The following is a 13,740-nucleotide window of genomic DNA, read 5'->3' as shown; positions in this document are numbered from 1 at the left end:
GGGTAATCAAATGCTTTCAGGATGTAGATTTTTCCAAAGATTTTTTTTACCGCTCCAAAGATTTTTTTTTTTTTTTTTTTTTTTAAAGTCATGTTCACTGGTAAAAGCAGAGAAATGTTCTTTCCACAAATGGTACTGCCCACAGAAGGGGTGTGCCTTTTGTTTTACCTTTTGGGAATAACCCAACTCTTGCCAAGGAGTTCTCTTTTCAATGCTAGGAAGACCACAGGGGATCCACCACCTCATTTCCAAGGCCAGGACAGCTAAAAGCATTGCATCTCTGTCTTAAAAACCTATCAGTCTTTAGTTTGAAAGCCCAGCCGGTGCTCTAATGAGGGTAGAGACCGGGATTTTTGTTCAGAGTCTGCAGTGCCTGGGACTTAGTAGGCTCTTGGTTATTATTTTGAAGGATGGGTGAATGGATTTTTTTCCCCCAGTGAGCAATCTCTGTTATTTTTCTACCTTACAAGACTTGCTGCTGCTGGAGTTAAAACCATAACTGAAAACAATCACAGTCTTCTGTATTGATCACATACTTTAGAAGTTGTAACTACGTCTTTTATTCAAGCTGTAGCTGGCTTAAAATTGGTGTTAATGACTTAAGTTGACTCAGGAACTGTCATATAAACAATATTTAAAGTTCCTGACCGTTGTTAGAAATAGAGCTTTAAAAAAATCATTGCTTTTGAGGTGAGTGCTGCATTGGGGTTGAGATAGGTCATTAAAATAGTTTTTCTTTTCAGTGAATATTAATTATTTATAACTCATTCTCTCTCTTTCTCTCACCGATATTTATGTGTCCCTAAGAGCACAGTGGCAAGCTTTCCTTCAGAAGCTGCTGAGGACAACAGGAACTCTCTTTCAAAAGGGTTTGTATTTGACTAATGCATTAATTGACTCCAAAAAAGAGTCCAAATGGAAGACTCTGCTTTCATCTGCTGGGGCAACCTAATAAAATAATGTTTGTTTTTAGATTCCTGGCCGTTAAGGGGGTTTTGCTCAAGGCAAAACCACAGTCCCCTCGAATAACTTCAGAAGGAAAGTTAAGAAGACGCACTAATTATGCCTGTCTGAGGCTTGCTTCTCCCAGGTCCCAGGCACACCCCCAGCACACTGGTCTGGCCACCAGGGCCTCGGTGCCCACCACCACTCTTATTCCATCGGCCAGGGCCCTTACCCCTTGCAAGATGCTTGATTTGGCAATGGAGCCATTCTAAGGTGACTTTAAAATAGACTCAAGCTCTCACAACAGACTTGTGCAAGCGTACCATAGTCTGTCTGGTGTGGTGGGGAGGAGGAAATTCAGCTTCAAGAAAACAGTGTTCCCTATCTCTTACCACCTCCCTCCACCTCTTGCTTTTGCTTTGGTCTTGTTGGGCTGCCTTCAAAAGAGAGAGGGACAAGTCGCTGTGCCTCTGCCGTGGTGTTCTTTGGCCACTAAGAACTCATTAAATGTGAGGTAGTGCATGCCAGGCATGATCTCATTAAATCCTCCCCACAGCCCTTAAAGTAGGTACTGTTCTTTCTCCTATGCTACAAATGAGGAAACCCAAGACTCGCAGGGGCACAGTGTCTTGTTCGTGGCTTCTCAGCAAATGAGGGGGGCTAGGAATTTGAATCTAGGTCTCATGGCAGCCCAGGCCCTGATCTTTACCTACAGGGATTTCTCGACAAAACTCGGTCCAGGAAATTCTTAATATAGTCTTTGCCCAGAATTTCTTACTGTCCCCAGTTCTCAGAATCAGATGTGTCATTCCTAGGTTAGAGTAGAAGGGAAGGGTGTTTGCTGATTATTTATCACAGTAAGTACTTTTGCTCATTTGGAAGATTCCAGAGCCTGAGGACCAGGCAAATCCTAACAAGCCTTTTGAGGTTCATCTTTTGTTTTTGTTTTTTAAGATTTTATTCATTTATTAGAGAGAGTGTGTGCTCATGAGTAGGGGGGAGGAGCAGAGGGAGAGAGAAGCAGACTCCCTGCAAAGCAGGGAGCCCCACTTGGAGCTTGATCCCAGGACCCTGAGATCATGACCTGAGCCGATGGCAGACCCTTAACCAACTGAGCCACCCAGGCGCCCCAAGGTTCATCTTAAACTATTTTATGACCTATTAAAGTCAGTAAAGAGAGGATTAAGGTAAACTTGAAGCATTTGCCCCATGAGTTTAAAATGGAAAGGTAATGTGGAAAAAGCAGAGATAAATTTACAGACTGCTACAGTGCAACGTGATATGATGTGAACTGAATTGGACCATCTTAAAAATCTCTGCTATAATTAGAAAATGCCATTCTTCAACAAAAGTTGGAAATAATGGAAAACCAAGTTAAAAGTAAATATCTATGGGCACTTGGCCTCAAAGTGTGTCTGGAGAGAATGGAGACAGTTTACAGAATGTGGGATTTGCTGGAATTACTTTTGGATGTAAAATCTCCATCACCACTAATGGTGGAAAAGTCTTACTCTATTCCCAACAAGTGCCCTGCATTCCGTCAAGTCAAAGGAAAGGACATACACCCCTACACTCTGCTGCTTCCTCCACCGTTCTTATATAAACAAGAGTGGATTACTGATCAACCCGACACTAAACGTGAACTGAAAAAAACTGTTTTTATATCTGTGTATAGAGATGTGCTTTATTTGAGAATTTAGGTGTCCTTCCTAAAGAAGCTGCTTGTTATAATAACCTTGTTCTTTGAATCAGCTCTAGTCTTATAAAGGGCTTATACTCTGTTAGAATAAAATCAGAAAAGTGAAAAGTTGGGGGATGAGAAAAAATTGAAACGGGCATTCTATTTTTACTGAGACAGAAGTAAAGTGATGGCTGATGTCTGTCGATTTTGTGATCGTGGAAGAGTGTAGAGAGTCCACCACACAGGCGGTCTTGGCCCTTGTCCTGCCTCATGGTGCAGTGTACGCATTCCCCTCCTCCTAAGTGAAGAAGCCATTTGTAGGCTACTCTCTTAGTTGTCTGAGGTAATAATAATAAGGCAGATAGGAGACGAACCAAAACCTTGAGAGGATCATCTGGGGAATGGGATGTTATAGGGCTTTGAAGAGCCCTAGCATGCTGCTGGGAATCTGGAAGAACACACATCCAGACTCAGAACCGTGCATGTGCTCAGGAGAGACCTGAGGAGGCCCTGTGTTCTGAATGTCCTGCCAACTCTGAGGCTCTCCAGAAAAAGGAGGTGAAGACTAATGCAGGGTTGTAAGCTGCCCAGCTGAGTGCTGAAGGTGCACCTCAGCTGGGGCACATGAGCCCTTTGGCAAATACTGGCAGAGTCTTTTGATTCTGGGCATTTATGGAAATCTCTGTCCAGCCATTAGCTAAACATCAAACTAACAGACTTCAGGGGTCACACATGACACAGAATAGATACTGTGTGGAATTAGTTCAGAGAATTAGCTAAATAAACAATTAGAGTAAGCAACAAAAAATCTGATTGCCAGAGTTCTACACTACAGTATTCAAAACACCTCATATTCAACAATAAGTACAAGATATGTAAAGAAAGAGAGTATGACGTATACACAAGAAGAAAGAAATCAAGGAAACCTGTGCCCAAGGAAGCCCAGAGACTGGATTTTCATTCTAGACAAAGTTTTTTTTTAGTATATATTTTTTATTAACATATAATGCATTATTTGCCCCAGGGGTACAGGTCTGTGAATCATAGGCTTACACATTTCACAGCACTCACCATAGCACATACCCTCCCCAGTGTCCATAACCCAACCACCCTCTCCCTAACCCCAACCCCCCAGCCACCCTCAGTTTGTTTCATGAGATTAAGAGTCTCATGGTTTGTCTCCCTCCCGATCCCATCTTGTTTCATTTTTTCCTTTTCTACTCCCCAAACCCCCTATTTGCCTCTCCAGTTCCTCATATTGGAGAGATCATATGATAATTGTCTTTCTTTGACTTATTTTGCTCCACATCATACCCTCTAGTTCCATCCATGTCATTGCAAATGGCAAGATTTCATTTCTTTTGATGGCTGCATAGTATTCCATTGTATATATATACCACATCTTCTTTGTCCATTCATCTGTTGATGGACATCTAGGTTCTTTCCAGAGTTTGGCTATTGTGGACATTGGGGCTATAAGCAGTCGGGTGCACGTGCCCCTTCGGATCACTACATTTGTATCTTTATTTATTTATTTTTTTAATAAACATATATTATTAACCCCAGGGGTACAGGTCTGTGAATCGCCAGGTTTACACACTTCACGGCACTCACCATAGCATATACCCTCCCCAATGCCCATAACCCCACCACCCTCTCCCTACCCTCCTCCCCCTGGCAACCCTCAGTTTGTTTGTGAGATTAAGAGTCTCTCATAGTTTGTCTCCCTCCCTTCCTACCCTCCAAACCCCCCACATTGCATCTCCACTTTCTCATATCAGGGAGATCATATGATAGTTGTCTTTCTCCAATTGACTTATTTCGCTAAGCATAATACCCTCTAGTTCTATCCATGTCATTGCAAATGGCAAGATTTCATTTCTTTTGGTGGCTGCATAGTATTCCAGTGTGTGTGTATGTATATATATATATATATATATATATATATATATATATACCACCTCTTCTTTATCCATTCATCTGTTGATGAACATCTAGGTTCTTTCCAGAGTTTGGCTATTGTAGACATTGCTGCTATAAACATTTGGGTACACGTGCCCCTTTGGATCACTATGTTTGTATCTTTAAGGTAAATACCCAGTAGGGCAATTGCTGGTCATAGGGTAGTTCTATTTTCAGCCTTTTGAGGAACCTCCATGCTGTTTTCCAGAGTGGCTGCACCAGCTTGCATTCCCAGCAACAGTATAGGAGGCTTTGCCTTTCTCTGCATCCTTGTCAACATCTGTCATTTTGACTTGTTAATTTTAGCCATTCTGACTGGTGTGAGGTGGTATCTCACTGTGGTTTTGATTTATTTCCCTGAAGCCAAGTGATGTTGAGCACTTTTTCATGTGTCTGTTAGCCGTTTGGATGTCTTCTTTGCAGAAATGCCTGTTCATGTCTTTTGCCCATTTTTTAATTTAATCATGTGTTCTTTGGTTGTTGAGTTTGATAAGTTCTTCATAGGTTTTGGATACTAGTCCTTTATCTGGTATGTCATTTGCAAATATCTTCTCCCATTCTGTCAGTTGTCTTTTGGTTTTGTTGACTGTTTCCTTTACTGTGCAGAAGCTTTTGATCTTAATGAAGCCCCAGTAGTTCATTTTTGCCCTTGCTTCCCTTGCCTTTGGCGATGTTTCTAGGAAGAAGTTGCAGCAGCTGAGGTCGAAGAGGTTGCTGCCTGTGTTCTCCTCAAGGATTTTGATGGTTTCTGTCTCACACTGAGGTCTTTCATCCATTTTGAGTCTATTTTCATGTGTGGTATAAGGAAATGATCCAGTTTCATTCTTCTGCGTGTGGCTTTCTGATTTTACCAATGCCATTTGTTGAAGAGGCTGTCTTTTTTCCATTGGACATTCTTTCCTGCTTTGTCGAAGATTAGTTGACTGTAGAGTTGAGGGTCTATTTCTGGGTTCTCTATTGTGTTCCATATATGTCTGTTTTTGTGCCAGTACCATACTGTCTAGACAAAGATATTTAAACCAGCTATTATAAGTATACTCAATGAGTTAGAGGATACCTTGCCTAAAGAACTAAAGGGAAGTACAGAATGGTGTTTTAGGCAGAAGAAATAATAAGCAAATGCAAAGAAGGGTCAGTTGAAATATGCCACCTAAAGAACAAAAAGGGAAACAAGAAAGAAAATCGAACACAGATCTGTGGGACACCATCATGATGCCATTGTGCACATAATAGGAGTTCCAGAAGGAGAGGAGACAGAGAAAGGGCAGAACTTTTGAAGGGGTAAATGCTGAAAACTTCCCAAAATTGATGAAAAACAACCTACATAACTGCAAAGCTCCATGAAATCCAAGTAGGACACACTCAGAGATCCAACCTATAAATACATCAGAATCCAACTGTCAGAAGCCAAAACCTGTGAGGGACTCTTGCTGCTACAAGAAAGAAGCAACTCATCATTTACAAGGGAGCCTATACCAGATTAACAGCTGATAGCTTATCTCAAGCCATAGAGGCCAGGAGGTAGTGAGATGAAATATTCAAAGTGCTGAAGGGAAAAAGAAAATCTGTCAATGAAGATTTCTACTAATAAAATTATTCTTCAAAAATGAGGGAGAAATAATATTCCCAGACAAGGAAAACCTGAAAGTTTGTCACTAGCAGCCCTGTCTTAGAACAGATGCTAAAGAGTCCAGGCTGAAATGAAAAGGCACTATAGGGAGATTTGAAAATAATATAAGGGTCAGTTTATCAAGACGATATAATAAACTAAATATATAAGTATCTCGTAACAGAGCTTCAAAGTGCATGAATACAAATGGAGAGAAGTGAAGGATAAATAGAGCAATCACAACCATATTTACATATTTTCATTTCACTTCTCAGTAATTGATTGAACACATAGAAAATAATCGGTAAGATTACAGAAGATTGAAACAGCACTCTCAGGCAATTTAATCTACTTGACATTTTTGGAAGCACAGACCCTATATCTGAAGAATTCACATTCTTTTTAAGTGCACATGGAACATTGACCAAGCTAGACCATATACTAGCCCATAAAATAAATCTTAAAAATTTCAAAGGATTTGAAATATAGAGTATTTCTTATTCTGTATGTTTTCTTACCAAACAGAATCAAACTAGAAATAATAACAAAGATACCTGAAAGCATTCCAAATATTTGGAAAGTAAACACATTTCTAAAAAGCCCATGGGGTCAAATAATACATTACAATGGAAATTAGAAAATATTTTGAATGGAATGATAATGAAAGCACAACAGATCAAAATTTGTAGGATACATACAGTAAAGGCAGTGCTTAGAGAGATTTTTATAACTTTAAAGGCCTAAATTAGAAGAAGTGTTTTACAACCAGTGATCTTAGTTTCTGCTTTAGGAAGTAGGAAGAAAGAAGAACAAATTAAATCCAAAGTAGAAAGAAGAAAAAGTGGACAAACAATAGAGAAAAATCAACAATTCCAAAAGCCGGTTCTTTAAACAGATTAAGACAATATTGATACCTGACAAGACCCTGAGCCAAGGGCAGCCGCTTAACCAACTAAGCCACCCAGGCATCCCGCAATATGGTTTTCTTTTAAAATATTTAAAAGTGATCCTAAAATTACATGGAAGCACAAATGATCTAGAATATCTAAAACAAGCCTTCAAAATGAATAACAAATTTGGAGTACTTACACTACCTGATTTCAAGATTTAATAAAAGCTATAGCAATCAAGACAGTGTATTATATAGAGACAAATGGCTCAGAAAATAGAATAGTGAGTTCATAAGAATACCTATATGTATATCATCAATTGCCTTTTTGCCAAGGATGCTAATTCAATTTAATGTCAAAAAGAAAATTATTTTTGGGGCACCTGGGTGGCTCAGTGGGTTAAGCCTCTGCCTTCAGCTCAGGTCATGATCTCAGGGTCTTGGGATCGAGCTCCGCATTGGGCTCTCTGTTTAGCAGGGAGCCTGCTCCCCCCGCCACCTCTCTGCCTGCTGCTCTGCCTACTTCTGATCTCTCTCTGTCAGATAAATAAGATCTTAAAAAAAAAAAAAAATGATTTTTTCAGCATATATTGCCAGACCAGCTAAATATCCATAAATTAAAAAAAAAAAATCAGTTTGATCACTGGCTTATCCCATATACAAACGTTAAAGATTCATCAGAGCTAAATGTAAAGGCTAAAACAATAAAATATTCAGAAGAAAACAAGATAGTATCTTTGTGACCGGTGGCAAGCAAAGATTTACTAGGAAGAACTATAAAAGACTAACCAGAAAGGATTAAAATGGGCAAAATTGGACTTCAAGGAAATTTGACATTTTTTCATGTCACAATATTTTAAGGGAATGAAGTTCCAAGTCCCAGACTGGGAAAAATATTTGCAACACATCTGACAAAGGATTTATATATATATAGGTTATATAAAGAACTTTCTTAATAATAAGAATATCCAGTTCTTAAGAATGGCCAAAATATTTGAGCAGCTTTTTCACAGAAAAAGGTGTAATGTGACATTTAAGAATGGCCAATAAGCACATGAAAAGGTGCTTAAAATCACTAGTCATCAAGTATAGGCAAACTACACCCACAGCTGGGTACTGTTTCATACTCCTCAAGATGGCCCAAATGAAACAGACCAACAATAGTAGGCATTGGAACAGCTGTGGAGCAACTGGAACTCTGATTCTTTTATTGGTGGGAATGCAAGATGGTACAACCACTTTGCAGAACGCTTATGAATATTTTTAGAAAGTTAAATGTAGTTCTATCATAGGACCCAGAAATTCTACTTGCAGTATTTACCTAAGAAAATGTGCCTACAGAAAGAACTGTACAAGAATATTCACAGCCATGTTAGACTAAGAGGCCTCCAACTGGAAACACTAATGTTCAGTAACTGGTGAATGAATAAATAAATTCAGAATAATTGTAAAATGGAATACCAGGGGCGCCTGGGTGGCTCAGTGGGTTAAGCCTCTGCCTTCAGCTCAGGTCATGATCCCAGGGTCCTGGGATCGAGCCCCACATCGGGCTCTCTGCTCCGCAGGGAGCCTGCCTCCACCTCTCTCTCTCTGCCTGCCTCTCTGCCTACTTGTGATCTCTGTCTGTCAAATAAATAAAATCTTAAAAAAAAAAAAATTTAAAATGGAATACCAGTCAACAATAAAAAGGAACATATTACTAAAATATTCAGCACATGGACAAATGTCAAAAAAATTATGTCAAGCAAAATAACCCAGACATAAAAATAAGGCCTGCTGTGTGACTTCACTTCTATGAAGTTTAAGAACAGAACAGGCACAACTAATCTGTGTTGACAGAAATCAAAACAATGATTGCTAGAAAGGACCACAAGCGTACTTCCCTCCTTATTAAAATGTTTGGTATCTTGTTTTGTCTGCTGGTTACGTAAGTGTACCTAATTGTTAAAGTTTGTTGAACCAAACACTCCCTATCTGTGCATTTTATTGTATGTGAATTACGCCTCAATAAAAATACAAAAGCTTAATACTTTTTCTCATTTTTATTTTATGTATAATTTTTAATTCTCCCTCTCAGTGCTCTAATTGGGAGCATCAGATGCTTTTAAGCTCATCTTCAGTTGCTGCTGTTGTTACTTTAAACTGTGACTTCTTATTGAGCTTGATGGTAAGCTGTTAGGGAGCCTATTACTTTCACAGATAAAAGGTTAGTTGGAAAAGTCAGAGGAATGACCTTCATTATATTAAAGGGTGAAATTTTGAAATATGTGCATAAGGGTTTATAAACTCAGTGCTTTCCGCGTTCTGGACAGAAGAAACAATTAGTACAAGGGCCCTATGATTGGCTGTGTATGGTGCATTGAAGGAAGAGTGAGGTGGGAGAAATGGGAGTGGATTAGCAAAGATTAAGTAACAGGATATAAGATCAGACAGGAAGTGAGAGTCAAGTCATACAAGGCCTATCAGGATTTTGCCTTTATTCCAAGAGAGTTGAAAGCCTTTTGTGTGTTTTCATTTTTGTTTTTATTGAAGTCCAGTTGACCTACCATATCAGATTAGTTTCAAGTGTTCAACAGAATTATTTGACATTTAATGCATTATAAAAAGCTCACCACAGGAAGTGTAGTCGCCATCTGCCACCATACAAAGTTATTAAAATATTACTATATTCCCTATGGTGTACTTTATATTCCCATGACTTAAGCCATTGGTATGCTTTGAGCTGAGGAGTTCAATGTGGTAACCCTGTCATTGAAGCGGCTAGATGGGGAAAAGACTGACAAGGTCAAAGGTGGAAGTGGGGAGGTCAGTTAGGAGATAATTGCAAGAATTCATGAGAGATGATGATGCTTGGCCTAGGGCAGTGCATGTATGTGTACTTACTCCTAGCCCCTTGTCTTAGCACACAAACTGCATGACTGTGTGCATACTTTACAGCTCTATTGGAAAGTTTCTCTCTTTGCTGTCTTCCAAGGTCACCCTTAAATATGGCTGTAATGTAGCTGTCATCCATTCTTAACTTTCTCCCACAAACTGAGCCAGCCCATATGTAACACCAAGCTCTGACCTTTTCCTCTTTTTTCAGCCAGTCATACAGAACCCACCCTCCCCACATATGACCATATACGCAAGCACGGGAAAGGAGTGCTGGTGATATTCTGTTGGGTAACATTGGGCTTCTGGGCTTCTGGGCTCCTGGCTCATGCAGCTTACTCATGCCCTCTAGTTCTGCTCTCTGTACATCCTAGATGCACAATTTCCATCTTAAGGAAGAGGTTTCTTCTGGATCTTTCCAACTTTATAATTGGTGAGCTGACAGGACTAGACTTACAACGGGCTATTTGGATGTCTGGTATCTTTCTATCTTCATGGTGAAGAGCTCTACTTCTTCTACGACCCAGTCACATGCCAGGTGCTGTTTCTCAAAAGTCACATAATTCTTTGCTTCAGATAGCTCAGCTTTCCTTTGGAACCTCATGGGCCACTATTACAGATCCCTTCTGGGCCTTGCCGTTAAGTTGCCCTATTTTTTCCCACTGGTGACACTTCTGATACAGCATCTGTTGGTTGAAGGGCTCGGTGGAGCTCCTTGCACTGCAGTTTTGATCTACTGCAAAGTCCTTTCTCATTCTGAGCCCCACCCAATGCCTTGCATGCCACCTGGTATAATTGAGTATTCCAAGATGTTGACTGTGTTGCCTTCAGAACCTAGAGAGCCCTACCAGGTGCTTTGCTTCCTTGTGTTGGGAATTCTAAGCCCCAGCACTTTTTCACTTGGGAAGGGGTATCCCTGCATGTGCCTAACCACTGGATTCCTAAAAATTCCACGGAAGTAGCACTTTCTCAAATCTTCCTTGAATCTATCTCCCCCCCGCCGCCCCGCCTCACTCTTTGGAGTATATATACCTTACTGAACTTCTGTTGCATTAGTTAACTCTTGTTTATCCTGCCTAATCAGTGTGTTGCCATTGATGTGATGGGTTGATGTGGTGGGTCTGTGGATTTCAGGCAAGTCCAAACTATTTAGAATATGGTGGAGGATAAGCTAACAGCCCTGAGACAGAAGTGTAAATGAATATGTTCTCTTTCCCAGGTAAGTACAAACGGTTTCTAATCTTATTACATAGTTGGAATAGAAAATAATGCATTCGTCGATCAGCCACATACCATGTACCAGAGGCCTTATTAATCTGTTCCAAGGAAGATGTGATATATGACACAGCAGCTATGATAAGAGCTCCTGCGGGTTGAGCTTGCACGACTCTGCAGTCATTCTTCAAGATCCGTCTAACTTATGAAGCAGCCAGATGGTGTCCTAAATGGACAAATTCTAGGGACTACCATTCTGCATCTTCTAGAACTCTGAGAATGTCACTAATGCCTGCCATTCTCCCAGCCCTACCCTAGGATGTAATTCTGCTTTTTATTTACCATCTTGGTAGGAGGTGGTAAGGGGTATGGCAGTTTCAGAGATCTCCACTTGGCCTTCCCTTCGGTATAGCTCTTACCCTAGAAACCAATGCCAAGTATGTTAGTTCTAATTGAACACTCAGAATTGGGGAAATGGTCACTGTGTGGGTCCATAGACCCACTGAGCCCCTTGTGACCTAGGGTTTAGTAAGGGCTTTATTATCTTACCTAGTCACTGTAAGTTACCATTCTAACTGGGGACTATGATACAACTTTGGGTTTCATTGTGAACCTAGACCCTGTATCCACTAGTTCTCCAAGTATCTGGTTTTTCTTTCTGTGTTATACATTGACCTGAATGAATGGCCATAGATCCCTTTGGGGAAGGACTGAGGAAATCATCCCAACATATTTGCCTGGGCGTCCTTCCTGCTAGGTGAGATACCTCTTCAGTCAATGGGTTCTAGATCAGAAAATTGGCCCAGGTCTGGGTGATGAGCAGAGGATTATGATGTTCTATTGAGGTAACTGCCTTGAGCCACTTGCTCCCATTTTTTTTTTTCCTAATTTTTGCTCCTCCATTCTTGCTTTTTTAGGTTTTCAGTTACAGATGTTAAGCACCATTTGAGTTGTCTTGTCTGTTTTGCCCTGACAATGCCACATTCTGTGAATGTGTAAAGCCTCCTTTGCTGCTGCTCTGCTGTAGCTGGCTATCGCAGCATTGTGGCTTCCTGGTTTCTGGGGTTCCTTGCCACACCTGGCCACTGTTACTCCAGGGTGTCATCATCCCCATAGATACTGACAAGCCCTGCTCTGTGACTGTGTCTCCTAGAGTCAGCCCTGGCCTGTGAAGGCCACAACTAAAATCCCTAGAGGTGCTAGTGTTTTTCTCACTAGCTCCCTGCCGATAGTGTTGGTGAAGGGTGTGTGCTCTGGGCCTACGATGTAACATAACTCTGGGGAGTGTCTTCCAGCTTTACCTAATATTTCTGGTCTAACATAACCTACTTTCGACCTCTTTATTCCTATCTGTACTACCAGTCAGAGGAACTCACACCTTTTTCACTTCAGTAAGTGTAGTTTACAGCTTTTCCAGACTTCTGAGACCACTGGATCAACCGCCCTATCCCTTGGAGTCCTTGCCAGGGTATAAAATCGCGTATCTCAAACAAATGGCCCAGGTGAATTCTTGCTTATCCAATCTTAAATTCTGGCTCCCTTAAACCTTTCCAAATCCAGTCTCAGTGCTGCTTCCCTGGCCCCTAATGGCACTTGTTCTTTTTTTTTTTCTTTTTTGTTTATCCATCAGAAAGCACAAGGAGAGGGAGAAGCAGGCTCCCCACGGAGCCAGGAGCCCGATGTAGAACTAGGTACCAGGACCCGAAGATCATGACCTGAGCCAAAGGCAGACATAGCTGACTGAGCCACCCAAGTATACTGGTACTTATTCATTTCTGCAATTTTTTTGGTGATTTAGTCTCTTTGCTCTCTTATCAGGCCCAGTCTGTCTTCTCCAGACAGATAATGCTGGGAGGGCCATCAGACAATGATGTTGGTCTGACCCTGAGAGAGAAGAAAAGATCGGAGGGAGGGAGGAAGGGAAGGAAGAACGATTAGTTTTCAACTGCAGTACAGTTCCAGAAAGTTTTAGCTATGCTGACAGGGAGTCTTTGAGCCAGTTACCTCTCAGAGAAGTCTTCATCTCCCAAGAACAGGCCTGCCTCAGTCAGCTGAGAACAGCCCATGGAAAGCATGGCCTTGGTCAAACATGGTGCTGGGTCTCAAAGCAGAGCAACAGGGGCTGTCAGGTATGCTGTCTGCAGTAGGAGGAGAAGAAATTTTCGTGGCCACCACATTCCATCTAGGACATGAGCTGGGATGACTTGAATGGCTATGGACTGGCTGGGGAGCGCTCTATCCACATGGCCACTGCATGGTCACCTTGGGCCCATGTGTGGCCTAGAGGTCTCAGGATGGTTGTACCTCTTACACAGATGGTTGTACTTCTTGGCTCAGGGACACGGAGTGAATGTGTTCAGAGACCAAAAGGAAGCTCTAAGTCTTCTCATAACCGTGTCCTGGACCCCACACAGCATCACTTCCCCCATATTCCATCGTTTATACCAGGTCAGCCCAGACTCCATAGGGAGTCTCAGACTGCTTTGGAGAATAGCTACCACAGTGGGACGTGTATGTATATAAACTCATGTAATGTTTCATTTGCTTACTAAGGTGGGCTCTGGT

General features: G+C 41.2%; 1 long non-coding RNA gene across 1 annotated transcript; it reads left to right on the top strand.

Moving 5' to 3' along the window:
- The first annotated feature begins 48 nt into the window (after positions 1-48).
- On the top strand, positions 49-12,826 carry LOC125081217 (uncharacterized). The gene is made up of 3 exons (XR_007121616.1): positions 49-869; positions 9,164-10,498; positions 11,095-12,826. It is a non-coding gene; the product is annotated as an uncharacterized LOC125081217 (long non-coding RNA).
- Positions 12,827-13,740: the final 914 nt, after the last annotated feature.

Source organism: Lutra lutra, chromosome 11, assembly GCF_902655055.1.
Source record: "Lutra lutra chromosome 11, mLutLut1.2, whole genome shotgun sequence".
Classification (NCBI taxonomy): Eukaryota; Metazoa; Chordata; class Mammalia; order Carnivora; family Mustelidae; genus Lutra; species Lutra lutra.
This window is presented reverse-complemented; position numbering and strand designations above follow the sequence as displayed.